This window comes from Clarias gariepinus, chromosome 12 (genome assembly GCF_024256425.1).
Source record: "Clarias gariepinus isolate MV-2021 ecotype Netherlands chromosome 12, CGAR_prim_01v2, whole genome shotgun sequence".
Lineage (NCBI taxonomy): Eukaryota > Metazoa > Chordata > Actinopteri > Siluriformes > Clariidae > Clarias > Clarias gariepinus.
In genome coordinates this window covers 26,181,156-26,199,935 of record NC_071111.1, presented here as the reverse complement: position 1 = coordinate 26,199,935, position 18,780 = coordinate 26,181,156, and the positions used below count along the sequence as shown (strand labels likewise).

The 18,780-nt window shown below is 41.2% G+C and overlaps 1 protein-coding gene and 1 long non-coding RNA gene across 3 annotated transcripts in view; one reads left to right on the top strand and one right to left on the bottom strand.

Annotated features, from left to right (window-relative positions):
* Positions 1-18,780, bottom strand: part of LOC128534119 (NACHT, LRR and PYD domains-containing protein 12-like) — a 483,267-nt gene that overhangs the window by 108,227 nt on the left and 356,260 nt on the right. The gene's annotated exons all lie outside the window — the stretch shown is intronic.
* Positions 10,360-12,084, top strand: LOC128533851 (uncharacterized). Of its 2 annotated transcripts, XR_008361399.1 has the most exons (5): positions 10,360-10,460; positions 10,900-10,989; positions 11,080-11,169; positions 11,810-11,863; positions 11,970-12,084. It is a non-coding gene; the product is annotated as an uncharacterized LOC128533851 (long non-coding RNA). The 2 variants fall into 2 exon arrangements; XR_008361398.1 differs by lacking the exon at positions 10,360-10,460 and having other exon boundaries at positions 10,807-10,989.

Sequence of the window (18,780 nt, the reverse complement as noted above, 5' to 3'; positions counted from 1 at the left end):
GATGATGACAAAATCTAAAACATAGAAAGAATAAAATTAGCACAATTGTTTCATTTACATGTTTAATACAATGCATTGCCTATGCTGAGGTTTTGTGGTGAAACATTACCGTGCGATACAGGTACATCTAGTTCGAATGGACTCTAACTGTGCAGCGATCTACCTGCACAACAACATTAAGATCCAACAACATTAAGATCTTTTTTTATATATTTTTTACCACACTGCCACCAAACACCAAGGCCAGTGTAGGTGAAGGTTTTGTTCTGTCCAAGCAGAACACATGAAATTCTACCAAATAAAGCCCTGATTTAAAAACTATTAGCTAAACATGCAACTACTCAGCTGGAACAAATGCCTGACAGACTCTACACCAGCCCTTGCAGGCTGATTGCCACATAAAGAGTATTTATATACATGTTATTAATATTTATAATGATTGAAATTAAGTAATGTAATACAGAAAAACGTAAGTATGTGAAATTCAAAATTCCCAAAAGTTTCACAACAGGAGAACATATTAAATGAACAATATATTTAAGATTTAAATGCTAGGAAGAAATGACAATGCAAAACTTAAAGGTTCAACAAGCATGATGTGTTTCTCACACGCACAGTACTACAATTAAAATTATTCACGACACTTATACCTTCTTCTTGAACTGCATTTCGCATGTGATTAGCTACATGATTCCGGAGCTCATGCAAATGGTTGTAAACCGATTTACAGTAGGTACAGTGGTATTTTTGGCAGCACACTGTGCATCTCTGGATAGACAGCAGGGGTATTGTCTGATGCATCTGTACAGGTTAATCTGAAATAAAAAAAAAACTATGATTATATATAAACACTACACATGCTAAAATGTAGCATGGGAGATGGGAGAATGCTAGCATTAGTTACACGAAAAAAAAAACTGATTAATGTTTCTGTTCAAGGGTGTGAAAACATAGCAACCATAGTCATGTCGAGACAGCGATAAATGTAAGATATACATTTTATAAACATTTCAATGTAAAGTTTATCTTTAAAGTACAGTGTTCTTACCGTGCGATACAGGTACATCTAGTTCGAATGGACTCTAACTGTGTGGCAATCTACCTGGCCCAATGATGTCTCAAGCCCCGCCCACTAGATCTAGCGAGGAGGAGCTAGAGCTCCAGCTCCTCCCATTTGGCTCTGCAGTGAGCACCACTTGAGTCTACTCGTGTCGGTGAAGTCCACCTGCTCTTCCTTTCTCTACACACTGTGGACTGTATGCACTGTTATTACCTAAATATTTTCTCACCAATGCAAAGACGAATAAACAGCTCACCTAATATAGTTATTAGAACATTTATTAAATAGCTTATTATATTAAAACATGTAAATGTTGTTTCTCTGAATACTGTATGCCTCTTCTGTTTTGGGTAATAACTTGAAGCTGGAAACTGAACAATTGAGTCAATTGAACTTCCCACCACCAGACAGGTGTGAGCTTTGTAAAATTATCATTGCTTTATAAATAAGCACCAACTGTCACCACTTGCCAGGCAACATGGCAACCCAAACAAAAAAACATGGAGGGGGGCTTAGTGCTTAGCACTGTCATATTGCTCCTCCAGGTTCTGGGATTGATTCCTGCCTCAGCATCTGTGTGCATGGAGTTTACATGTTCCCCCGTGCTTGGTGGGTTTCCTCTGGGTACTTCAGTTTCCGCCCACAGACCAAAGACATGCTGATTAGGTACACCGGCATCTCCAAATTGCCCATAGTATGTGAATGAGCGTGTGAGTGTGTGCCCTGCGATGGATTGGCAACCTGTCCAGGGTGTACCCTGCCTTGTGTCCTAAGTCTCCAGGGATAGACTCCAGGCCCTGCGACCCTGTGTACAGGATAAAGCAGTATAGACGATAAGTGAGTGAGTGAGCAAGTGAGCAAGTAAGCATTGCATAGACTACCCAATCCAAAGCTATAAATATTTGCAAAGCCTTAAAAACATTAGTGTAATACATAGCTCAAATGTTCCCCATATATCAGTGTCTACATTTGTTTGTATTTGTTTTGGCTGTTTTGTTTGTTCTTTCTTTCTCTTTTGTAAGCTTAGTTTATTGTAAATGTTTAATGTGCATAATAGTGCTTTTTTTATAATTTGACCTATTGGATGTTATGGAAGCTAACACATGGTTACTTTGGAAAAATTGTTGGTGTTGTCACGATCTGGGTGTATTGGCAGGTGTTGAACGCCGTGGGCGGAAGGAGCAGGCATAGAGGCAGAGGGGTGGTGTAATCAAAAAAAGAGTCTTTTTAATAATAATTAAACAAAATATAAATAAAGATACAAACAAAGAAACAAACAAACTTAAACGATACTTAACTTTGTGCTGACAGGGGCTCTCTGGTAAGACACAGACAGGGCAAGACACATAACATAACACGCCCTGCGGCGAGACCCATAACATAACACGCCCTGCGGCGAGACACATAACAGGGGGACAAACACAACAGGACATAAACAAGGTGTGGAGCTGAAACGAAACACTAGGGAGAACGGGAGACACTAGTGACACGGGAGACACGAGAGACGCGGGAGACACTAGAGACACAGGAAGCACTAGAGACACAGGAAGCACTAGAGACACAGGAAGCACTAGAGACGAGACGAGAGACCAAGAGAGGGACAGGACAAGGGCTAAAGACATGGCAATCAGCTAGGCATGGCTTCTAGCTAAACATGGTTAAGCATTGCTTAACCATGGCAGTTAGCTACACATACACCTAGCTAAGCATGTCTTCAGCCCCAACATGCACTAAGCTATACTTACCTACTGGCTTAAACACACTAGGGAATAGGGGCACAGAAACACAGACAAAGACTACCCAGTGGCTAGGCGAGGCAGCCCTCCAAGGCTAAGCGAGGCAGCACTCACAAGCTAGTCGTTACTCCGAAGCCCGGAGGGACCGCACTCTAAACCTAGGCACACTGGGACGCTAGGGGGAGAGGAAACACAGACAAGGGATACCCAGTGGCTAGACTAGGGGACCCTCAAAGGCTAGGCTAGGGGACCATCAAAGGCTAGGCTAGGGGACCATCATAGGCTAGGCTAGGGGACCATCATAGGCTAGGCTAGGGGACCATCATAGGCTAGGCTAGGGGACCATCATAGGCTAGGCTAGGGGACCTTCAAAGGCTAAGCTAGGGGACCAGCAAAGGCTAGGCTCAGGACACATCAAAGGCTAGGCTGAGGACACATCAAAGGCTAGGCTCAGGACACATCAAAGGCTAGGTTCAGGAAACATCAAAGGCTAGGCTGAGGACACATCAAAGGCTAGGCTAGGGGACACCTAAAGACTAGGCACACTGGGCAACTCGGGGGAGAGGAAACACAGGATAGCTAGAGACACAAAGGGGTTATGGCTAGAAGCATGCTAGTTACTGTAACACAATCTAGATCTTAGCTAAGCACGCTCCTAGCCACACACACACCTAACTACTTACCTGCTCTAGCTAACCACAAGAACACAGGAGGACAGGACTGAATCAGCTCCACTAACACAGACACACAAAACATACACAGAGACATTGCCGGTAAAAGAGCCCAAGTCAACACAACTAAAATCAAAACACAAACTAAACATATAACTAAACAGAACAAAAAGCCCACACATGTGACAGTGGTAAAACCCAAAAATGCTCGACCCAGTTTCCCAGTCTAAACAGCTATTTATAGATTGGTTGATGGCTACCTCGGTTCAGGTGTGCACTGCATCACCTGACCGAGGTGCCTGCTGGGAAACTGAGTCGGCCAACAAAAACTACAAACTAAAAACAGTGACCTCTAGTGGAGGACCCTTACAGTACCCCCCCCCTTAAACCGCTCCTCCGGAGCGCTATTGGTGGTCCCAGGGCACTTCCCTGGTGTCCCTTCACCCGACCCCGACGGGCTAGCTCCCAATAGTCAACTGTGTGGCGGAGGCAGCACCGGATCGTTGTTGTAGGCCGGGCGGAGGGGGCAGCACTGTATTGCTCTGAGAAGTAGAGCCCCTGAAGACAGTGCTGTGTTGTCCCCCAATCCGGGCGGCCGATGCAGTACTGGCTTTTCCTCCGCCGTGCAGCAGTGGGTGCCCGACATCGAAGCCGGGTGCTGGACGCTGTGCTGGGGTGTCGCTCCGAAGGCGGTGAGCCTTGAATAAGGGCTACTGGACGAGGGTGGGGGCCTCCACATGAGGCCTGCTGGTGTTGCTGGGACCTCCTCGAGGTGCTCGGCGGCTGCTGCAGCGGTGACCTCCCCGTGAGGCGCGAAGCGTGCTGCAGCGGTGACCTCCCCGTGAGGCGCGAAGCGTGCTGCAGCGGTGGCCTCCCCGTGAGGCTCGAAGCGTGCTGCAGCGGTGGCCTCCCCGTGAGGCTCGAAGCGTGCTGCAGCGGTGGCCTCCCCGTGAGGCTCGAAGCGTGCTGCAGCGGTGGCCTCCCCGTGAGGCTCGAAGCGTGCTGCAGCGGTGGCCTCCCCGTGAGGCTCGAAGCGTGCTGCAGCGGTGGCCTCCCCGTGAGGCTCGAAGCGTGCTGCAGCGGTGGCCTCCCCGTGAGGCTCGAAGCGTGCTGCAGCGGTGGCCTCCCCGTGAGGCCTGAAGGGTGCTGCAGCGGTGGCCTCCACGTGAGGCCTGAAGGGTGCTGCAGCTGTGGCCTCCACGTGAGGCCTGAAGGGTGCTGCAGCTGTGGCCTCCACGTGAGGCCTGAAGGGTGCTGCAGCTGTGGCCTCCACGTGAGGCCTGAAGGGTGCTGCAGCTGTGGCCTCCACGTGAGGCCTGAAGGGTGCTGCAGCTGTGGCCTCCACGTGAGGCCTGAAGGGTGCTGCAGCTGTGGCCTCCACGTGAGGCCTGAAGGGTGCTGCAGCTGTGGCCTCCACGTGAGGCCTGAAGGGTGCTGCAGCTGTGGCCTCCACGTGAGGCCTGAAGGGTGCTGCAGCTGTGGCCTCCACGTGAGGCTGCCGCTTTAGTCCCAGCCCCCTCTGCTATGCCTTGGTGGGTCGAGCATTCTGTCACGATCTGGGTGTATTGGCAGGTGTTGAACGCCGTGGGCGGAAGGAGCAGGCATAGAGGCAGAGGGGTGGTGTAATCAAAAAAAGAGTCTTTTTAATAATAATTAAACAAAATATAAATAAAGATACAAACAAAGAAACAAACAAACTTAAACGATACTTAACTTTGTGCTGACAGGGGCTCTCTGGTAAGACACAGACAGGGCAAGACACATAACATAACACGCCCTGCGGCGAGACCCATAACATAACACGCCCTGCGGCGAGACACATAACAGGGGGACAAACACAACAGGACATAAACAAGGTGTGGAGCTGAAACGAAACACTAGGGAGAACGGGAGACACTAGTGACACGGGAGACACGAGAGACGCGGGAGACACTAGAGACACAGGAAGCACTAGAGACACAGGAAGCACTAGAGACACAGGAAGCACTAGAGACGAGACGAGAGACCAAGAGAGGGACAGGACAAGGGCTAAAGACATGGCAATCAGCTAGGCATGGCTTCTAGCTAAACATGGTTAAGCATTGCTTAACCATGGCAGTTAGCTACACATACACCTAGCTAAGCATGTCTTCAGCCCCAACATGCACTAAGCTATACTTACCTACTGGCTTAAACACACTAGGGAATAGGGGCACAGAAACACAGACAAAGACTACCCAGTGGCTAGGCGAGGCAGCCCTCCAAGGCTAAGCGAGGCAGCACTCACAAGCTAGTCGTTACTCCGAAGCCCGGAGGGACCGCACTCTAAACCTAGGCACACTGGGACGCTAGGGGGAGAGGAAACACAGACAAGGGATACCCAGTGGCTAGACTAGGGGACCCTCAAAGGCTAGGCTAGGGGACCATCAAAGGCTAGGCTAGGGGACCATCATAGGCTAGGCTAGGGGACCATCATAGGCTAGGCTAGGGGACCATCATAGGCTAGGCTAGGGGACCATCATAGGCTAGGCTAGGGGACCTTCAAAGGCTAAGCTAGGGGACCAGCAAAGGCTAGGCTCAGGACACATCAAAGGCTAGGCTGAGGACACATCAAAGGCTAGGCTCAGGACACATCAAAGGCTAGGTTCAGGAAACATCAAAGGCTAGGCTGAGGACACATCAAAGGCTAGGCTAGGGGACACCTAAAGACTAGGCACACTGGGCAACTCGGGGGAGAGGAAACACAGGATAGCTAGAGACACAAAGGGGTTATGGCTAGAAGCATGCTAGTTACTGTAACACAATCTAGATCTTAGCTAAGCACGCTCCTAGCCACACACACACCTAACTACTTACCTGCTCTAGCTAACCACAAGAACACAGGAGGACAGGACTGAATCAGCTCCACTAACACAGACACACAAAACATACACAGAGACATTGCCGGTAAAAGAGCCCAAGTCAACACAACTAAAATCAAAACACAAACTAAACATATAACTAAACAGAACAAAAAGCCCACACATGTGACAGTGGTAAAACCCAAAAATGCTCGACCCAGTTTCCCAGTCTAAACAGCTATTTATAGATTGGTTGATGGCTACCTCGGTTCAGGTGTGCACTGCATCACCTGACCGAGGTGCCTGCTGGGAAACTGAGTCGGCCAACAAAAACTACAAACTAAAAACAGTGACCTCTAGTGGAGGACCCTTACAGGTGTAACTGTAATGGTTATCCTTTTTCCAGTGTGTTCACTGCAACTGAAATTGGAGGAAATGACAGCTCTAGCTCCGCATCAGCAACATACTAATGAGGATGCTGGTCTGTGGGATTTTCTTCGTAAGAGGGGTGTTCCTGAAAAACATATTGACCAAATGCAACAGGACAGGGTAATTTTGTGACAAAAATAGTCCCAAAGTATTATGTATTAAAAACATTATTAATTATTATTGTATTTTGTACGTACAATTACATAATCCACTACAAAGAATCAATCAACTGTCCTAGACATTGATATCGGCACTGCCTGTGTTCTCAGTAATAAGGTTCTCAAGACTCAAATTTAGATAAATACATAGTGTACATACTGTCAGTATTAGAGATACAATACAATTTAACAAGGGCTGTGTTTAGTTTTACAATTCATTTAACATTTATTTATTTATTTATTTTGCTAAAGAATATGAAATTTTATGTTTTACTTTTCCTTTTGGTTTACTTTCATGTAAATTTGTAAGGTATCTCATCTTACATAGGCTTCTTTTTTTGGTAAAATTGTGAAATGTAATTGTAGAAAAAAAATAGCAAAAGCCATTATTATAAACATTGTAAAGTATACTTAAAAACAAACTCACACATTCCATTAAAACTAACTTTGCTAAGTTTTTAATTTACAGATTGATACTTCAGTTGTCAGAGAACTAGATGAAACGCCTTGCACGCTACATACCACTGTATGGAGACAGGATTGCTACAAGGCGGTACTGTCTGGACAAACAAAAACGAAAAGAAGAGAACTGCTCGAAGATGTCCCTTCTTGGAAAACTGCGAAAGAAAATGAGGACAACAAAAACAAGCCTTGATGAGGAAACTACAGAGGAAAGTAGGCCAACGAAAAAAGGAAGCAAGAAAAGAAATGCTACCAAGTCTTCAAGAAAAATCAAGTTGGGGGGATTCATGAGGGAGAGCAAGTCAGAAAACGCTGTGGTGGGGGAACCAGAATTCTTGATATATCCAAGGACTCAACCAAGAAAGATCTTATGTCTCATGCCAAGGAAATATTTTTTTCCACATGGTAAGTCAAAAAAAAAGGAAAATGGGAAGAATTCACTCATAGTATTTATGACTTTAAGGAATCAGAACTTGAAGACAGCGTTACTGTTGGTGAGCTGTACACACTCTCAAAATTAGGTATTTTACACTTTTTTTACATACAATGTGGCACATAGACACATCTGAGACAGAAGTGGACAATAAAAAGGACAGACATAGTGGTTCTCTAGGAGAGCAGCAGAAGACAACACAGTGCATTAATCATGATCAACACCTAGAAAAGCCTCTTGGTGTAAATAATCCACAAAGCAAACCATCTGGTACAGTTGAACAGTGTAACCATGAGACCTCCAGTGCCCATTTATCTGTTGTTGGTGTCATTGATCTTACTTCTCTATCTTATGATTCAGAGGTGATCGTAGGTGGCATAGAAGATGTATATCATCTGCAAGCCCTCTAGATGACACTGTTCCAATTCTTTCATCTACAGAAGACGTCATTAATGTTGCCTTGTCTACCTCCACTCCTGTATTAGTAGATCATGTTGAGCGTAATATCCGTTCACTTGGCAACGCAGACTATGAGCTGCTTTCTGAAACCCATCATCTGTTAGAGGAAATGATTTGTCAATTCAAAGATGAGTTGATTCTTAACTAGCCCTTAAAGTACAGCTTGAATGAAAAATGCCATGATGCAGATGGTGTGTTGAGATATGTCTATGCTGCATTTTGGACAGAATTTTTAGATTGTGCAACCGAGTGGGCAGAAATGAAAGTGCCATCTCTGTCACCAAAATGGCACAAGGATGAACGGAAAGCTGTGGGGAAAATATCGGCCAAGGGTTTCCTGGGCCAAGGCTACTTTCCGTTGCGCATCGCCCCAGCATTTACCACTGCACTGATTTTCTGAGAACATGCTGTATCCACTGATTTACTGTATCAGTCATTGCTGTTGTATCTGAGTCAATGTGAGAGAGATCGAATAACTACTGCTTTACAGCATGTTTATAATGAAAACTCAACTATTCGTTCCCCACAGAGAAGGGTTTCCCCACGCTGTGTATATGTGTGTGTGTGTGTGTGTGTGCAAGCGCGTACTCGCCGTGGGTGTGTATGTGTGTGTGTGTGTGTACACGCTGTGTATATAAAACTAAAGTAAGACGAGAAGAATAGGAGGAATGACTTCATGCCCCCTTCCCCCTCTCTTATCTACTTACTTACTTACACACACACACACACACACACACACAGTGTCTAATTAGGAGAGATGCATAATTTTTTAACAATAAAATTATATTTATTATTAATTAATATTAGAAGCAATAGTTAATATTATATACAGTGACACACACACACACACACACACAGAGTCAGTGAAGGCTGAGAGAGAGAGAGAGAAAATGGATCGAACCTTTCTAATGTGACTTGTTTTTGCTTCACATTGCGCACACGTGTGTTATAATATATGCGTGTGTGAAAGGAACGACCCCCCCCCCACACACACACAAAATTAACGATGCTTTACATGCACACACGGTTATTATTCGAGTGAGAGACGAGCACTAAGACCGAGCAGGGGAGACGTTTACACACACGCACGCGAGAGAAAAAACATGGTGTTCAAAACAAAAAGTGCATGCGTGACTCATGATACTCGATGAAACTTTTTTAAAGCTTGATAAAATGTACTTACTCTTTATATTTATGTTTAATGTGTGTGTGTGTGTGTGTGTGTGTCACCTGAGTAGGGCTGCAACAACTAATCGATAAAATCGATAATTATCGATAATGAAATTCGTTGTCAACGAATGCCGTTATCGATTAGTTGGGCTGCTCACGTCACTGAGGAGCGCGACCACAAGATGCACAAATACACACAGATACACACAGATACACAGCCGCTCGCGCAATGGAGGTTACAGAAGCGCCGGCAGGAAAAAGCGCGCATATGGCATGCCATATCCAAGGTATGGGAGTGATTTACATTAAACGCCTCTAAGACCGAGCTTTCATGGCATGTCATGCACGAACACTTAAAAAGAAAACATGTTGGTGTTACGGATGGCGAAACGTCAGCAGGGTCAGTAAAAACTGTATCTTCATCATGTAAAAGTTGTATAGTTTAAGTGCAATAGTGATTAGTTAAATGGCGCTACTTTAGATTAGCTTAATTTACACGGTGCGAATAACAGTAGAATATTACATTTAGTGATTGTTGTGGTTTTCAGCGAATGCAAATAACAGTTCATTTGTGACTATCAGCTTTTTGCATTTCTACAGTATTTTTTATAGTCCACTACAAAGTTAACTTGTAAAAAAAAAAATTTACTGTGGTTTTATTTATGTACACATCATTTTATTATACAAAATTACATTATTTGAGCTGTTTATATCTTAACAACTGAATATGTCAGTGTATTTTTTGAACATTATATATATACATTTCAAAATTAAAGATCATTAAACTCTATATGTGGCTTTTGCATTTTTAAAAGTTTATTTTTATACATAAATAATACCCTGATTTATGTTTTTTTAATAGTTATAAGTAAAACATTAAATTAAAGAAGCGCTAGGTTTTATCCGATTAATCGAAGGGGGAAAAATAATCGCCCAACTAATCGATTATCAAAATAATCGTTAGTTGCAGCCCTACACCTGAGCTCTATCTGTTCCTGGTGAAAACGCTGACTGTAAGCCTGCAGCTCTCTCAGGACAGATTACACACTGCAGACAGGCTACTGTAAGTCTGAGTCACCTGATCAAACCAAACACACCATTCAACACCATTAACACTGTTAGACTCTTCCAGTAGAACTCAGGAGGCTGAATTAGATTAGATGAAGTCAGACACTGTGTGTGACTCAATAATCCCCTCAGGTCCATACAGTAAGTCCTCTCCATGCTCTGTAATCTCTTCTACTAAATGATAAGAGGCGACTATTGAACTATTTATAGCGTTAGTGCTACAGTTAGACATGATGTTTCTTTATTTCACTTTTTATTTACTTTTAGGTCAAAATTACGTGAACATCATCTTTGTAGTATTTAGGCGTTATATGAAGTGAGACACAACTTTTTTGTAGCGATTGTTCCACTTTTAACCTCTGACTCACCTTGACTGGAACAGAACACCATCACCACCTCACTGATTCACTACAACACTGTGTGTCGGTCTCCAGGCTTTCCACGTTAGTGCTTCAGACCATAAGCCTGATGCTCGGTGAGACGGAGAAAGGAGCTGCTCGCTTTAGCGCACTAACGTCCAAGCAGTGAGTAAACTCAGATATGACTGGAGCCTGTGACTGTAGTGTATATTTATACAGTATGTTACTGTATCAGGAGCCTTTAATGTGTTGCAGGGGAAGCGTGACTGCAGACTTGCTCTTGGCTTTGGTGTGTGTGATCCTGAGCTAAAGCCTTACAACTGCAATTCTACATCTCACACAGAGGTAAGACACAACACTCTTATCTGTCTTGTTTGTGTTATTGCTGTACTGGATATAGTTTCAATAAGAATGAATCATCTGTGTCTGGACATAACCAGTGACTAGCAATATAAAACATAAGTAACAGTAATAACACAAACTATACAATATTTCATTTCTAAAACCTTACGGTGCAGTAGATTCCCACTCTCTGGCATTAGACATAGAAAAAAGTCAGTAGTGCTCTCACACATTTACACACTCCTCATTTATAATGATGTTATTGTATATATTCAGGTCCATAAGTATTTGGACAGCGACTCCATGTTGGTCAGTTTGTCTCTGTACACCAGGACAATGGATTTAAAATGAAACACTCAAGATGTGATCGCAAACAAATTAATGTATGTCGCTGTCCCAATATTTATGGACCTGGCTGCATAACTTCACTACAAAATTCGTCCAGTGATGCAGATTTATAGACTTTTATTTGTTTGTTTAGTTTTTTTAAGGTGAGTCTTATGAAGAATGTAGGACACTTTCTGACTCTCCTGGGTTTTTCAAACACTTAAATCCCACCCTTTCTTTGTAAATCTCTTTAGAATCAAAACGAGCTCTTCAGTAGATGGTAAGATTCACTAAGTTGTGCTCTGTCTGTGTTTAGCTCCTGTTTATGGTTTATCAGGCCCAGCGTGTGGTTCTGGTTCTGTCATTTCTGGTAAATCCATAATAATTGATATCAAATCCATGAGAATGTGATTCCTTTGGGAAAAGTAGATTAAATACTAGAGTTGATCCATGTCTATGTTGTTCTGTTGAAACAGTCAGAGTCTCCCTTGAGCCCGTCTCAGGCTGTCCTCCTGTACCAGCGGTGCCACTTGCTCCTGACCTGCATGCAGCACAACCCCTGTGTGAACACCTCCATTATTACAGAACTTAAAGAAGAGTTCTGGTGAGAGAGTCTGTTGTGGACGACTGGGTTTTATAAGACGGTGTACAAGCCGAGACAAACAAATGAGCTACTAGTATCAGATTTAGATCACCAGATAACCAATGAGATCCAATCCTTCTCCAAAAGAGTTGGACTGATCCAAATGATCGTCCATTTACTGCAGTATTTTAATAATCTGATTATCAGAAACATCACAGTTAACACAATTCACATTCATCACAAAATAAGTGCACTTACAGAAAGGTGACGCATTAAATGTAAAGATGTAGTTGTAGTTGATGTAGTTGGCTGCATTTGTCCCTCCCATTCAATACAGAGTTATTCTAACTGTTTATCTTTATTCTATAATCAAACTTTGCTATTCTTATAGGAGTGCTGTCTTACAGGATGACTGTAATGAGGACATGAGTATAAAAATAATCTAAATCATATGCTGTCAAATCAGCAGTTCTTCTTGTGTTGGAGATTTTGGATGGACGTCTTAAGCAGTGTCTCTGTCACCATTAAAACAGCCGATGTTTTGTAAAATGATGTTTGTTTAAGTTGCAGCTCAGTTCCAGAGACGTGTAGAATCGATGCCTTGATGTCATGAAGGTACATACTGAACATACAACATACTACATCCTATATCCTATAATTTCTCACATGTAATATAAAATCCCACTTGAGTTTACAGCTGTTGGAATTTCCACAAACCACCAGACGTCACTCTGCTTCTTGTTTTAACTCTCAGTTCATGATAACAATCACCATCATGATAATGATTAATTTATGAGAATATGATTATAAGGGTCACTGAGTGATGACTTCTAACCTTTTACATACTGTTTCTTTTTTAAGGTATTATGTGAGACAGTCCGGTCTGGAGGACAAGCGTCCCCTTCACTGTCCCATTAGTAGACCAGCACAGCATCTCCTCTCCCAGCTGCTCAGCCTGGTGATCACGAGGACTGTTTACAGCCATCTGTCTCTCACACATTAGTACAAATATTCATTTTTATCTTATTAACTGATGACCATGGATATATATAGAACTGGTGTATTATGTACTTTGCCAGTTGTGGAGATAAAATCCAGTATACTGTGTGAAGGACAAGGAGGAACATTTATCATGAGGATCCTGTAACCAGGATAAGCAGCAAAATCAAATGTCATTTGTATTTATAAAGGATGTTTCTTATTTGCTTGCTTTCTTTGTTTAAACATTTACATTAATTATATGCCATTCGCAAAAATGCCTGTAGTAAGTGTATGTGTGCCCTGCGATGGATTGGCCCCCTGCGACATTGTATAGAGGATATAGCGGTATAGACAATGAGTGAGAAAGCTTGAGGTCAAAGGCCACATATGAAAGGGCCATTAAAAGTCGTCTCATAACTGACGTTCTAGGTGTTTAAAAAGCGTATGTGACACACACACAAGTAAACACATTAATTACTTTGTTTACCGCCCACCAGAGAGACACACTTACAGACAATACTTTACAATTTTTCTTTAAACATAATACAATATAAAAATAAACCATCTGTTAAAAGTTAATTAAAAACAAATAAATAATTTTACTCTGTTCGCTTGTTCCTTTTTGTTTCCTTTCATAATTCACCTGAAAGATAACGATTTCACAAAATTGACTCTTTAGAAAAAGTGAAAAGACCAAGCACAAGAACCCCCCAAACACCTCAGATCACACACACACAGGTTTTATCTCGAGTACAGGACAAGTGAAGGAGGTCTTGTCACAACCGGCAGAGGGAAAGTCACATGACCTGAAACCAGGAGACTGGATGGTGGTGAAGGACCTCAGGAGAAAGAACCGGAAGGCCAGGAGGTGATCGGGACCGTTCCAGGAGCTCCTAGTGACACGGACAGCAGTGAAGGTAGCAGAAAGTGTGAAGTGGATCCACTCCAGCCACTGCAAACGTGTTCCAGAACCTGTGAACCTGGGAGAAGAGAACACAGAGGTGCTAACCCCTCCTGCTAGCCCCAACAGACCCACGTCCACACGCAAAGTGGATAAACAAGCTGTAGTGATATGAACCACACAGAACCACAACTCTCCTGTCAACTTTACTGTCTGTTAAAAGAGATTGTGGCGTTACATCTAATGTGATATTTTAACATAGAAAATGTCCGCAAAGTAAATTACATTTAACTAATAAATATTTTTTAAGTGTATTGCAACAATCTTTTGTTTTTAAACATAAAACATCTTAAAGAACTGTTACAAACATACTGTATTGCTACAAAGTTTGTTAAATTTTTTACGTAATTTTAAACAGAAATAATCACATGTATAACATTTTTTGTTTATGTATTTGATTAAATTATGGACACTGAAAGAACTTAAATATAATGTTGTTTTAATTGTAAAGCCAACAAAACAGCAATAAAAAAAGCATGCATGAGAAAAAAGATATAATAATAAAAAAAAAAAAAACACTAATCAAAAACACAGAATAATCACATGACCCATCAAACCTGCGTCATACAACAGTTAATTTTGGTCCATGAATGTGTTTGGACGAGCAGCGACCACAACAAGGCTGATGTTTCATATGTTTCATAACGGAACTGGCAGATTTGATGACTTGTGTCACTCCACTTGTCTGTGTTCACTCAGTCTGTGATTCACTGTGCACGATGAACACACACTTCTCACGTCTCTGAGTCTGTTTAATGTGTTATAACTAAATGAATGATGTGTTTATGAGCATGTTCTCTATCACCAACATGGAGACGCAGGAACACCGGAGTCTTCAACATACAAAGATGTTTATCACAGCCTGAATATAAAAGGAAAATGTGTATTAATAACCATAAACTGGATGTGGTACTTCATGATCAACAGCATGTAATCATCTCTCCTTCAAGGGAAACATCATCATCTCCTGTTTATAATTAATCATTCAACATTTCTTCATTCTTAGTAACATCTGTGTTATAACAGGAACATGAGCAGATATTTACTCATCACATCACTGCTCTTATCCAATCACAGGCTTTGGAGCTTTTTAAATAATCAACACTACTGAGTTATTTAGCTCTTGTTCTACATTTATATTTAAGTGCAGACTTTAAGAACAAGCTGAGGTGAATTTTACAGGAATGACAGAAGACACGGTGTGGAGGTCGGGTGCTGGAAGAAGTGTCAGAGTGAGGAAAGTGGCGGCTTAAATACAATATTTGTAGCAGAAAAGTTAAGAATGAAGTTTGCTTCCAGAAACAGGGAAAAGCAGAGATCATCTTGTTCAGACAAAAGCAGCAGTATGAAGTCAGAGATAGCAGGGTGTCACAAGGAGACGAGCTGTTCATTTACAATCACTCTCATGCACTCATTTGTGACATTTTGTAGACTCTGACTGACTCCCTGTCTTCTGACTTCACATGGATTTAAAATCAACTTTACTGAACACAAAACGTTTATTGTTAGACAAAAATAAAACAGTGATAACACTTCTAACCTACTAATCGTATATTTATTGGGACTAAATAGAAATGTACAAACTAATGATTAGTTACTTATATAATTAGTCTTTTATTTTTTCAACAATAATACAAAAAGGTCATTACTCACCCAAGTGTCTGTAGTTTGTAATGTTCATCAGCCTTAAGAGCAGAGAGCAGCTTCTTCCCTGAGTATCCTATTTTGTTCCCGAAGAGATCCAGTTGTCTCATGTGTGAGGGGTTTAATCTCAGAGCTGAAGTCAGAGCAGCACAGCCTTCATCTGAGACATCACACCAGTTTAACCTGTAAAGCGACACAATGACACACTCTTCATCACAGATCATACACAGGATAAGGAGTATAGAAGATGAAGGTATGAATAATATTCATGTCTTGTATAAACCAGATTACTTGCTGATCATTTAAATAGATATTCCTGAATTATAAATCTAATGGAGAGTAAAAAATGTCTACAAATTGGATCCATCAGGTTCTACAGGTTTAAAAGTGAAATTCACAATAAATGTAAATTCTACAGAAGGACTGACATAAAGACAAAAGGATTCCAGAAAGAAACATCCAAAAAAAGGGTGAAAGTGAATCTGATTACATATTCTGCTTAATTTAATAAAATCTGAGAGATTAACAGTCGTCAGTTTTACACATTATAATATTAGTGTAAATTAGCACAGTGTTGTTGGAGCGGTTGCCAGATCCTCGGTTTTCTGATATGTCTCTCTCTATGACTTACATGTTAATCACTTTTGTTCTTTTGATGTAACATAATAAACACTGTATTATAAAAACACAGAGAAATTGTACATGAATGATGGATTGTATTTAATTAAGCTTGGCACATTGACTAGCTATATCTGAAGCACAGGTAGATTAGTCAGAATTGAAGTCTTTTACTCTTTCCTAGTCAAGTGTGGAGAGAGATGTATGGCTTCGAGGTCTGGGAGACTGGTTTTGAATTGACTCTATTGATAAGAGACCATAAGGACTGGACATGGCCTGCTGAAGTCTTAAGGAGGTTTGGAGTTCAGGGCTCAGTCTATATAGATGAACAGTCTATTCACAGAGAGAGGAAGTTCATTATCAGTTCAGATGAATATAAATCCAAACAGCTCTTGTCCACTAGAACTCTTTTGTCTACACGGATAATGCAAATGCATTTCCTCTCGTCTGTCTGTCTCCGGGTCTCTCTATGACTGACATGTTAATGACTGGTTCTTTTGATGTTCGGGACACAGCACCTGGACAAATGTTTAAATGTTCTCTCTTTACTGAGAATAAACAGAGATCTTCAGACATCATGCTTGTGTGTGTGTGTGTGTGTGTGTGTGTGTGTGTTGTCTCCCCTGGGGTTCAGGCTGGTAAGAGTATCGAGTATCATTGTCGCAAAGCAGCTTTATAGGACCGAAAGAAAATTATGGAAATGTTGTATGAAATGTGAGGGAAAAAAATGTGTATCAATCAAAATGATCAGGTTGTAATAAACATGATTAAGAGAAAATCACACGCATGCAGCACAATCCCACTTTATATTCAGGATCTTTATTTTTAATTTTCCTTTCTCCTATCCTTCTTTTGTATCAATATTGTTTCTTCTTTGACTGCACTTTCTCCCTTAATTATTATTATTATTATTACTTTTGCTTCAGTAATTTACATCCCTAATGTAACTTTATGTTGGACTGCACAGTTAAATGCGTGTATATATTTTTAATCTATTTATTTCTGTTATTTTGTTATTACATTTTACATGAAAACATTTCTATTGTGCATCGGACTTTAACATGTAATATATCATTTAATCGTGATTAATCAGCAGTGTTTTTCTTAAAAATATCACTTTGTTGATTTTGTCATTACTTCCATCTACATTTAATATGGGATGTTTGGCTGCTGAATGTTGATGAACAGATAAGGAGGCGATAAAAACCAATAATGAGTCCATAAATACGCTTAAAAATTAATAATGACTTAATAATGGAGATAAAGAATTAATACCAAGGCGTTTTCGAGGAGTTAATGTCCGGAGGGGGCAGCCAAAATTTTTGAACATGTTTCAACTTACCTCCCGATACTAACAACTAATTTGCAAATAATAATAATAATAATAATAATAATAATAATGATTATGATGAGCAAATTGGGCTCAGTGGAATGGGGGCCTAAAACGTAACTCAGACTCTCTTCTTTTAAACCTAACAATGTGCTTTCCTTCTTTTGTGCAAGATTTAGTGCGAATCAAAAAGTGGAAATTCAGTGGAAATGAAACAAGAAATAATTATTAATACTGTGTTCTGTGTTCTCACTGTGTTCTTATTACCAGGAACTTGTCCTAGTTTTAATTTTACTGTTATGATAATGCATATCAGTCTGTTTATGGTGACAAATAAGATTTGAATTTGATTCACGTGTCGGTGGCATTGTTGGTGGATGAGGCGTCTCTGTGTGTTAGAATTCTTAAGTAGCTTCATTTTGGTAAACAACATCAGGACGAAACTGCTGCATCAGAAACACTTAAAATCAATTAAAATGTCAGGGTGTGTGAGAAGGGGTTGTGTGTCTGGGTCTTTCATCCACTCTTCAGCTACCAGGTCATACGGATCAATGTTTTGATCTCTACAAGTTCCTCAAAATATCTCTGCTTGGCACCGGCATTTAACTTCTCCCAGTAAGGTCCCTTTACTTTAGGTTTACTCTTCTTCATCTCGGAAGAAAACACCATGAAACAGATCTAGTTTCTTACTTTCTTTGTTGATAATAAATAAAATTCAGACACCATGCATTTAACAACATGAAGTAACTCCACGTTCTCTATATTAAACATACAGTAGTGATCATGCACTGTGATCTCCTCTCATACACACACCTATTGATCCTGTTCTCAACTTCAGCTCTGTGTTACTGTATGAGTGTATTTGAATCAGTGAGTTTATTTATAGATATTCTTTATTTATGCCAGAATGTGAAATAATACAAGACGATTTAAAAGCTCAGTGAAAGAACTATTAATAAAGACCGCATGGTTTTAATACTGCTTCTATGATACAGATCTGGCAACCCTGTTTATAGCAGCTAGATGGAGACGAATGTTCACTGACAAAAATGTGACCCAAAGACTCTGTGACAAATAATCAGTGTGCAGTGAAAAGAAACAATCTTCCTCCTCAGGACATTGATGATCAACCTAAAACTTCTGCTTCAGTCTCACTATTAGAGAATGTGT